The following is a 9,782-nucleotide window of genomic DNA, read 5'->3' as shown; positions in this document are numbered from 1 at the left end:
TGAAGTCACTCGACACTTGATCTGCACTCGGCACCTGAAGGCTGCTCGACACTTGAAGATCACTCAGCACACACTAAAGTTGAATTAGCTTGACTTCAACTAAGAATTTGTTCGGCACTAACTAGCTAGCTTGACTCTTTCCAATGAACTTAGTTAATCCTTACATCTTTGATATGTCTCAATGTGTCCATCCTTTGTGTCTTAGAGTATGTCATCAATACATTATTTCATCAATGGCTTATCTAATCCTTATACTTCATTACAACATCATAACTTCAACCTTTCTCTAGGTACTCTAGTTACATCTTATTGATTGCCACCTCCTTGTCAATCAACCAATTGATAGTATTTGGATCACTAAAAAAAATTTCATTCCTACAAGTAGCAAGTTTGACACCAATAACAAAACAATGATTGAAAACATTCTTTACCAGTTTTGTTACTATTCATTCATGATCTTTTCAATCATTTCCAACAATCTCCCTCTTTGGCATTGATGGCAAACCAAACTGATCAATTGATCAACTTAGTTACCACAAAAATTTCACACGATTTTTGTTTGGTATATAACTCCTTTTGTTGATACAAACTGAATCCTTTGTTCTACTTTTCCTTCTGGACTACTGCATCCTTACTACTGATCTCATACATCTCCATATCTTTACCTTTCATTGATCAGTTTCTCATACCTCTCTCTTTGACATAAATGCCAAAGACGTAGCATCTTCAATATGCTAAATATAAGCTTTGAATCTTTACATTTTCTCCCTTTGTCACCATGCTTGTGACTTATCTAGAGTTTCTACTTCTATTGTCATCCTCTACATCATTCTTCTAATATTTCAATGATTTGCTCCTGTTGATATAGGGTAGTCTCTCTGTTGCTTTAGACTACTTGAGTTGGGGGCATTATCCCCAATTTGTCTCTAAGATATTCATAAGCATCCTTGGGCAATGGTTTGGTGAAGATATCTACAATTTGTTCCTTTGTGTGAATGTATTCCATCTTCACTTATTTGTCTTCCACCAATTCTCTGACTTAGTGATACTTGATTGCAAAAGGCTTGGTTTTTGCATGCATTACTAGATTCTTGGATATGTTTATAGCACTTGTATCATCACAATACAATATCACAAGTTTGGTTACCTCTTCTTTCATTCCTCTCAATAGATGTTTAAGCCACACAATGTTTGTGCAATTGACTACTGCTGCCACATATTTTGCTTCTATAGTGGACTGAGATGTGCATGTTTGTTTCTTGCTAGTCCAAGTAACTAACCTTTCACCTAAGAATAATGCTCCTCCACTTGTTCTTTTCATGTCATCAATGTTGCCTCCCCAATTTGCATCTGTGTATGCATTGAGCTCAAACTTCTCATTCTTTCTGTAATATAAGCCAAAATCATCAGTTCCCTTGAGATACCTCATTATCCTTTTTACTGCCATGAGATGATTTTCTCTAGGATTAGCAGAGAATCTAGCCACTATTCCAACTACTAATACTATGTCTGGTTTGTTATGTACAACATATTGTAGTTTTCCAATCATGGGTCTGTACATTGTTTGATTGACTTTAGCTGATTCATCACTCTTGGATAGCTTATGTCTTGTTGCCATTGGTGTGCTAACAAGTTTGGAGTCTTCCAATCCAAATTTCTTGAGTATCTCCTTAATGTATTTTGATTGTGTCAGAAATATGCCATGTTTTAGTTGATGTACTTGCAATCCTACAAAGAACTTAATTTCTCCAAACATAGACATCTCAAACTCATGTTTCATTTTGTCAGCAAAACTTTTGCAGAGTACTTCATTTCCTCCAAAAACTATGTCATCCACAAATATTTCAGATACAAGAATATCCTTACCTTCTTTTGATTTGATGTACATGTTGTTGTTGTCATCAGTTCTTTCAAATCCTATTTGCACTAAATACTTGTGAAGTCTCTCATACCAAGCTCTAGGGGCTTGCTTTAACCCATATAGATCCTTGTGTAATTTGCATACATTGTTTCTGTTCTTTTCATCAACAAAACCTTCTGGTTGCTCTATGTAGACTTCTTCTTCAAGTATACCATTCATAAATGTAGACTGTACATCCATATGATAGACTTTAAATCCTTTGAAAGCTGCATATGCCAGTAAGGTCCTTACTCCTTCCATTCTAGCAACTGGAGCAAAAGTTTCTCCATAGTCTAGTCCTTCTTCTTGTGCATACCCTTTACAAACTAGTCTTGCCTTGTTCCTTGTGATTTCACCATTTTCATCTAACTTGTTTCTGAAACCCACTTGGTTCCAAATTCATTCTTGTCAGCTGGTCTTGAGACTAAGGTCCATGTCTTGTTCTTCTCAATTTGTTCTATTTCTTCTTTCATAGCATTGTACCAATCATCATTTATTATGGCTTCACTTACTGTTCTTGGTTCCATTTTGTTGAGCAGGCATGTCTCACTTCTGAGTCTATTCCTTGTCATTGGTCCTACCTCTTTGTTTCCAATAATTTGATCTGCAGGATGATTTCTTCTTACATACTTTTCCAATAATAGTTCTTTTCTTGTTTGCGTATTGTCTCTTTTAGAATCTAAATCTTCATGTATATTTTCATCAATTATTTGTTCATTTTCTTCTTGTTGGCTATTCTCAGAATCTGAATGAACATTCTCTATATTTTGCAGCTCAGCTTCTAAATGTGTCTGTTGCTCGGCATTCACTGTTTGTGATTTGGTAGATACTGGATTTTGTTGTTGATTGTCATTCTAAGTTGCAATTTCACCATTATTAGGTATACCTTCATAAAAGTATACAAAGGTCTTGTATTCTTCTACTTTCTTGGTGTTTTCAACACTTTGAACTTCTGTAAGCTCATCAAATTTCAAATTTGTGCTTTCTACTTCTTTGTTAGTGTTAACATTCAAGCACTTATAAGCTTTACTTCTAGTACAATAACCAAGAAATGTGCCTTTCTCACTTTTTGCATCAAACTTTCCATTTCTAGAATCTTTATATATATAGCATTTGCATCCAAATATTTTGAAATATTTTACATTAGGAGAATGGCCATACCATAATTCAAAAGGTGTTGCATTTGTACCTTTCTTGACTTGAACACTATTGAGTGTGTAGACTGCAGTACTTACAGCTTCTCTCCAGTATTTGAGTGCAATGTTTTTCTCCATCATTAAGGTCCTAGCATAGTCAATAACTAATCTATTCCTTCTCTCTGCTATACCATTCTAAGGTGGAGTCCTGGGTGTTGATATTTTCCTTTTGATTCCTCTTTCATTGCAAAACTCTTCAAATTCTCTTGATGTGAATTCACCTCCTCTATCAAATCTGAGACGTTTTAGGCTCTTCCTAGTCTCTTTCTCTACTCTAGTTGAGTACCATTTGAACATTTGAAATGCATCTAATTTTAGTTTCAGGAACATGACTGTCATCATCGTTGAATAGTCATCTACAAATAGCATTATGTATATGTCACCTTTGTAGCTTTGTACTTCAATAGGACCACACAAGTCAATATGAACTAGCTCTAATACTTCATTAGAAGTATAAGTCTTGCTTTTGAAAGTTGACTTGGTCATCTTCCCTAGTTGGTATTGTTTGCACATGGTGTTATCAAGTTTCTTCAATTTTGGTAGACCTCTGACTTTCTTCATTTTGTTGATGCTTATCAAATTGTCAAAATTTACATGACATAGCCTTTTGTGCCATAACCATACATCATCAGTTTGAACAATGAGATAAGAAGCATCTTCCATGTTCAGGTAAAATAAATTACTCCTAGTCCGGTCACCTTTTCCTATTAGACTTCCTTGAGAATCATAGATCTTAGCAATTCCATTTCCAAATTCAACCTTGTATCCTATGTTGCCTAACTGTGAGACACTTAACAAGTCATAATTTAGGCCTTCAACATAGTATGCATTATCACATGATATCCTTTCAGTAAGCTTGATACTGCCTTTCCCGTTGATTTGACATGGTGCATTGTTAGAAAATCTAACACTATTTCCTTCATATTGAGTAAAGGAAATGAACTTACTTTTGTCTCCAGTCATGTGATGAGAGCATCCCCTATCTATGATCCATCTATCATTCTTGTTTATGCAGGTTTCTAGGGTAGTTGCTTCATCTTCATCTAATTCATCTTTCATGGCTACGTAGACTACTTCATCATCATTCTCACTAGAGTCTTCTTTAACAATGTAGCATCTTTTGCCTTTACCTCTGTAGTCCTTGTTGTCCTCTTTCTTGTTCTTGAAGTTACCTCCATCTTTGTAATTTTTTTTTGTGTGCATCTGGTTGCAATGTGACCAACTTAATTACAATTGAAACAAATGATTAGTAACTTACCTTTGAACTTGCCTCTTCCTTTATGAAATCTTCTTGCTAGTAATGCCTCTAATTGGTCTACATCATCTTCATCAGTGTTGTTGTCACTGGATACAGACTTTCCTTTTCCATTATTTTTCTTTGTTTGCATCTCATCATTGTCTTTTATTGTCATCTTGGCTTTGAATGCAGATTCAAATTTTTTTGGCTTGTAGTTGTCAAAGTTGGATAGCTCAAAGGTAGTGAGTCTTCCAAGTATTCCTTCAAATGACAATGTGTTTCCTAGTACACACCTTAGCTCCTGGATGGTTGATACTCTTATAGCATAGATAAGAAGAAAAGTTCTCAAGTATTTGCTACATACTATTTCTTCTGCTAACTTTCCTCCTAGACTTCTTATGGCACTTACTACTTCCTTCATCCTTGCACCATATTGAGTAGCATTTTCTCCTTTTTCCATTTTCATGTCATCAAACTTTCCTCTTAGGCTCTCTTGACATTGTCATCTCCTCCATAGATTCTTCACAATGTTTCTCACATCTGATGTGCAGTATCACATCCTTCGATGTCATCATACTCGGCATAACCTAGAGCTGAAGCAATATCTAACATCACTTGATTATGCTCTTTCTTCTTGCTCATGTCATCTATAGTGAGGGGTCCTGTAGGGTCTACATGATCAATTGTGATCGAGGTCTGTGCATAGTCTCTTATTGATCCAAGGTGTAGCTTCATCAAACTTTCCATGCAACAAAGTTGTCTTTGTTCAGCTTGGGAACTTCTCTCTTGGACATCTTGATCTTCCTACTGCTAGTACCTTGAAACAAATCAGCAGTGTGCTAAGATACCAATTGTTAGAATTATTTAAAATAACTAAGAGGGGGGTTGAATCAGTTATCCAAGGTCCAATGTTGTCCAATTAAAATTTTTTTTCTAATCCTTAATGGCACATAACTGAAATTATCATGCATGCAATTGAACATTAAACAATCTTGAAAAGTAAACATGCATCACACCATAACACTAAGGATTTTGATGACCCAAAAATCCTCTAGAAATAAGAAGGTAAAACTAGGGTGGGGATGATACCCACAGAATAACTTTACAATTGATTTCAACCACTTTTGATGGTTTTCCCTATTAAAGACTACAACACACTATTAAATGTGACCTTGTTAAAGGATTTAAGAACATTCAACTTGGAATGTCACCCTGTCAAAGGATGTACATAGAGCTATTAGGCTCACCCAAGTTCATGGGATTAATAGTCACCTTCTCAAAAGAATCTTTCATCCCTCTCTAAGGATCTCCTATCCTCCTCCTAAGGATCTCTTATCCTTCTCCTAAGGATCTCTTTATCCTTCTTCTGAGGATCTCTTTATCCTTCTCCTGGGGATCTCTTTATCCTTTTCCTAAGGCTTATCCACCTAGCTGTTAAGCTAACCTAGCAATGTAGGGTTTCAATGTCTAATAAAATGGTAAGAAAGTATTAGAAGGGTTTTGACCTGATATAGATTGCAACTTCAACCTTGCGAATTTTAGATTGCTCTTCAATCCTTTTCTTTGCTTGACTTTCCTCCCTTGCAATGCTGACAGCTTGTTCACCCTTCAAGATCTGTTTCCTTGAGTTCTTCCACTCGTTATGCCAATGCACTCCATGATCATTTGATTGACTCAGAGACTTGATGCTCTGTTCTTACTCCTCTTAGCTTCTTCGCATGATCATACTTTATGACCAACTCCCTCTCATGCATGTGCATTTGATCTCTGACTTGTAACTCCTTATAAAGAAGTTTTGTTCTTCATTTCCCACTCAAATCTTAATTTGATCTTGAGAAAATGATATTTTTTTTCCTCCAAATTGTTTCTTCTAGAAACTTCATGATAAATCCATTAGCATTCACCTTAGATTGGTTCGCATGGTTTACATAAAATTCGGTGACATCTACTCATCATCCTTATCATCCAACTAATTCACAAAATTTAATGTAACAAACTTATCGCTACTGATCCGATGAATCTTTGACTTTAACAAATAATGTAGCAACTCGACATCATTGATTTACTGATGCTCGGCTCTTTCTATGTTACTCGACTTCTATTATTATTTTACTAGTGCTTAGCACCTATAGTATTTCTACTTTTCTCGACACTTGATCTTCACTCGGCTCTTGTATCTTGCTCGGCACTTGCAGTCACTCGACACTTGATCTTCACTCAACACCTGAAGGCTTCTTGGCACCTAAAGATCACTTGGCACACACTAAAGTTGAACTAGCTCAGCTTCAACTGAGAATCTATTTGGCACTAACTAGCTAGCTTGGCTCTTTCCAATGAACTTAGTTAATCCTTACATCTTTGATGTGACTCAGTGTGTCCATCCTTTGTGTCTTAGAGTATGTCATCAATACATTATTTCATCAATGGATTATCTGATCCTTATACTTCATTACAACATCATAACTTCAACCTTTCTCTAGGTACTCTAGTTACATCTTATTGATTGCCATCTCCTTGTCAATCAACCAATTGATAGTATTTGGATCACTAAAGCAAATTTCATTCCTACAAGTAGCAAGTTTGACATCAATGACAAAATAATGATTGAAAACATTCTTTACCAATTCCATTACTCTTCATTCATGATCTTTTCAATCATTTCTAACATGATCAAATTGAAAAGAAAAACACATGTACATTACTATTGAGATATTATAGCAAGAATGTGATAGGAAAAAAATGGATTTTTAGAAATAAGCTGAATGAAAATATAGAAGTGGTAAGGAACAAGGCAAGACTAGTTTGCAATGGTTATGCTCAAGAAGATGGAATAGATTATGGTGACGCTTTTTGCACTTCTAGCAAGTTTAGAAGGAGTAAGAACATTGTTGGTCTATGCTATCTACAAGGAGTTCAAATTTTATCAAATGGATGTCAAATATGTATTTCTTAATAGAATACTTGAAGCAGTCTATATTGAACAACCTGAAGGATTCATTGAACGTGATTAGAGGAACATGGTTTGCAAATTGAACAAGGCATTATATGGACTAAAGTAAGCACGAAGAGTGTGGTGTGAAAGGTTAAATTCGTATTTGGATTTAAATTTGGATTTTCTAGAACAAGTGAAAACAATAATTTATATTTGAAATGTGAATTTGATGATATGGTGTTGATTGCTAAGATATTTATGAATGACATTATATTTGGAGGAAATGATATGTTGTGTAAGAAATTTTTTGATCAAATAAGTATAGAATTTGAGATGTCAATATTGGGTGAGATCAATTTTTATTGGAATACAAGTTCATCAAACAAGGAATGGTCTAAGCCTATCAATACACCTACAGTGGGTGAAGTGAAATTCCTAGAAGAGGATACATTTATAGAAGTAAATGAAACACAATATAGATGTATAATTGGCAAACTACAATATGTCATGCACAATAAACTTGATATTGCACATGTTGTTTGTATAGTTGTAAGGTTATCATCTAATCCAAAAGAGACACATGTGACTATTTTAAAGAGGTATCTAAAAGGAACTAAAGAGTTTGGTCTATGGTATAAGCAATATGGTAACTTTAATCTTAAATTTTACACAATTTTTGATTGGGCTGGTAATGTTGATGATAAAAAAAGAACAAGTGGTGGAGATTTCTTTTTAGGAGAAAGATTGATGGCATCAATAAGAAATAAATGTAGTTGTATTTCACAATCTATTGTTGTAGTTGAGTATGTTGCTACTACAATCAATTGTTCAAATATTGTATGAATTAAGAAACTATTGGAAGGTATGCAAGAAGAGATTCGAACCTTTTATTATTTATTGTGATAACACTAGTGCAATAAATATATCAAAGAATCTAGTTATGCATATAAAGACAAAGCATATATCAATCATCATTATTTGAAGGAACAAGTATAGGAGAAATAATTGAGGCTTGAATATGTGAATTCTAAAGAGAAAATTTTAGACATGTTTACTAAGCCATTGCCTAAGGATGATTTTCAGTATCTAATAGGTAAACTTGGGGTCTTGCCCCTATCCAAAATTCACTAGGTGAGGATGCATGTTGTATAAATTCATAGATGAATAGAAATATCTTTGTGGAGTTGATACAAGAGTTCACACTTTAGGAACATTTCTAAAGTTGTGAAGATGATTGTGATGAAACTAATGTTAATTATATGTGCAGTATACAAGGATAACTACAAGATTTTGTAACTTTCACATTGGAACTTATAATGACCTTTGGAACTTCTATCAAAAGGGGAGAGAACCTATAAAGGGGGAAAAAATCTATAAAGAAGGAGATGAGATCTATCAAAGGAAGAGGATGAATATGAAGAGAATCAAAGAATTCTATAAAAATCGAGAGTGCTTTTGAAAGAACTAAGCAGAAGATGATTGTATCCTAAGGGGGGGAAATGTCAAAGATTGTGTTGTGAAGATATTGATCAAGATACCTGATGATGAAAACAAAGAAATGAAAATTTTTATTATTTTCAATGCATACATTTGATTATCTTCTGTAATATTTTGTAATGTAAAATCATATGTTATGTGTTTCCATCAATACTAGAGGGGGATATTGTTAGCCCCAACTAATGATGCAATTGGCAATGATATGAATGTATGTAAAAGAATCATATCAGTTCTTATGTTTTCATTAATGTAAAGTATTATTTGATTAGATATTATTCTAACTAAATAGAGTGGTATATCAATTTGATGGATAAAAATGATTTGAAGAAAGTATGTTGAAGACATAGTTGATAAGTATTGTATTCAATGGACACTTGAATGAGTTGGACAGTGATAATTTAATGTTGGTTTGATTGTTTTATAATCATGTAATAGTGTAATGTACATTTACAAGCTACACCGAGTGATAAGATTAAAGAAGAAATACTATATTCATCAAGTGACTACAATATTCGTCGAGTAGTTGGCTAAGCAAGTGAAAGTTCAGTGTCACCCAAGCGAGTTCAATATTGACAAGCAAAGTTTTACCTGAGTGAAATGTTATGTTCACCAAGTAACAAAAAGAAGAAAAAGATTATAAAGTTGGAATCTGAGGCCAAATTTTGGTGGAATTAAAGAAATTCTAAGAAGTTCAAAGGTGTTAGTCAAATTTTGTTACAAGATCATCGACTAAGAAAATGCAATAAAGATGTGATGATGGAGATTGAAGAAGGATAAGGATGAGCAGGAAGTTCTATGAAAGTTATATTTTCTAAGTGATCACATGCAATTAGCTTGAGATCGATGATCGTGATTAAGAATCAACAATTGGAAGAATCCTGAAGAACAAAGATAACTATTTAAGGAGTAGTTGAATAAAAAAATTGGTTGTTGATGTTGTTGGTTGGGTGTTGATTGAATGGTAAGGAAGAAGATCAAAGTGAAAAGTTGTTATAGAGGAATGAAGAACCAAGATAATCG

The sequence above is a fragment of the Cupressus sempervirens genome, chromosome 3 (assembly GCF_028749045.1).
Source record: "Cupressus sempervirens isolate cs-2001-9-10 chromosome 3, ASM2874904v1, whole genome shotgun sequence".
Taxonomy (NCBI): Eukaryota; Viridiplantae; Streptophyta; class Pinopsida; order Cupressales; family Cupressaceae; genus Cupressus; species Cupressus sempervirens.
The sequence above is the reverse complement of the archived record's forward strand: the minus strand, read 5'-3'. Positions refer to the sequence as shown.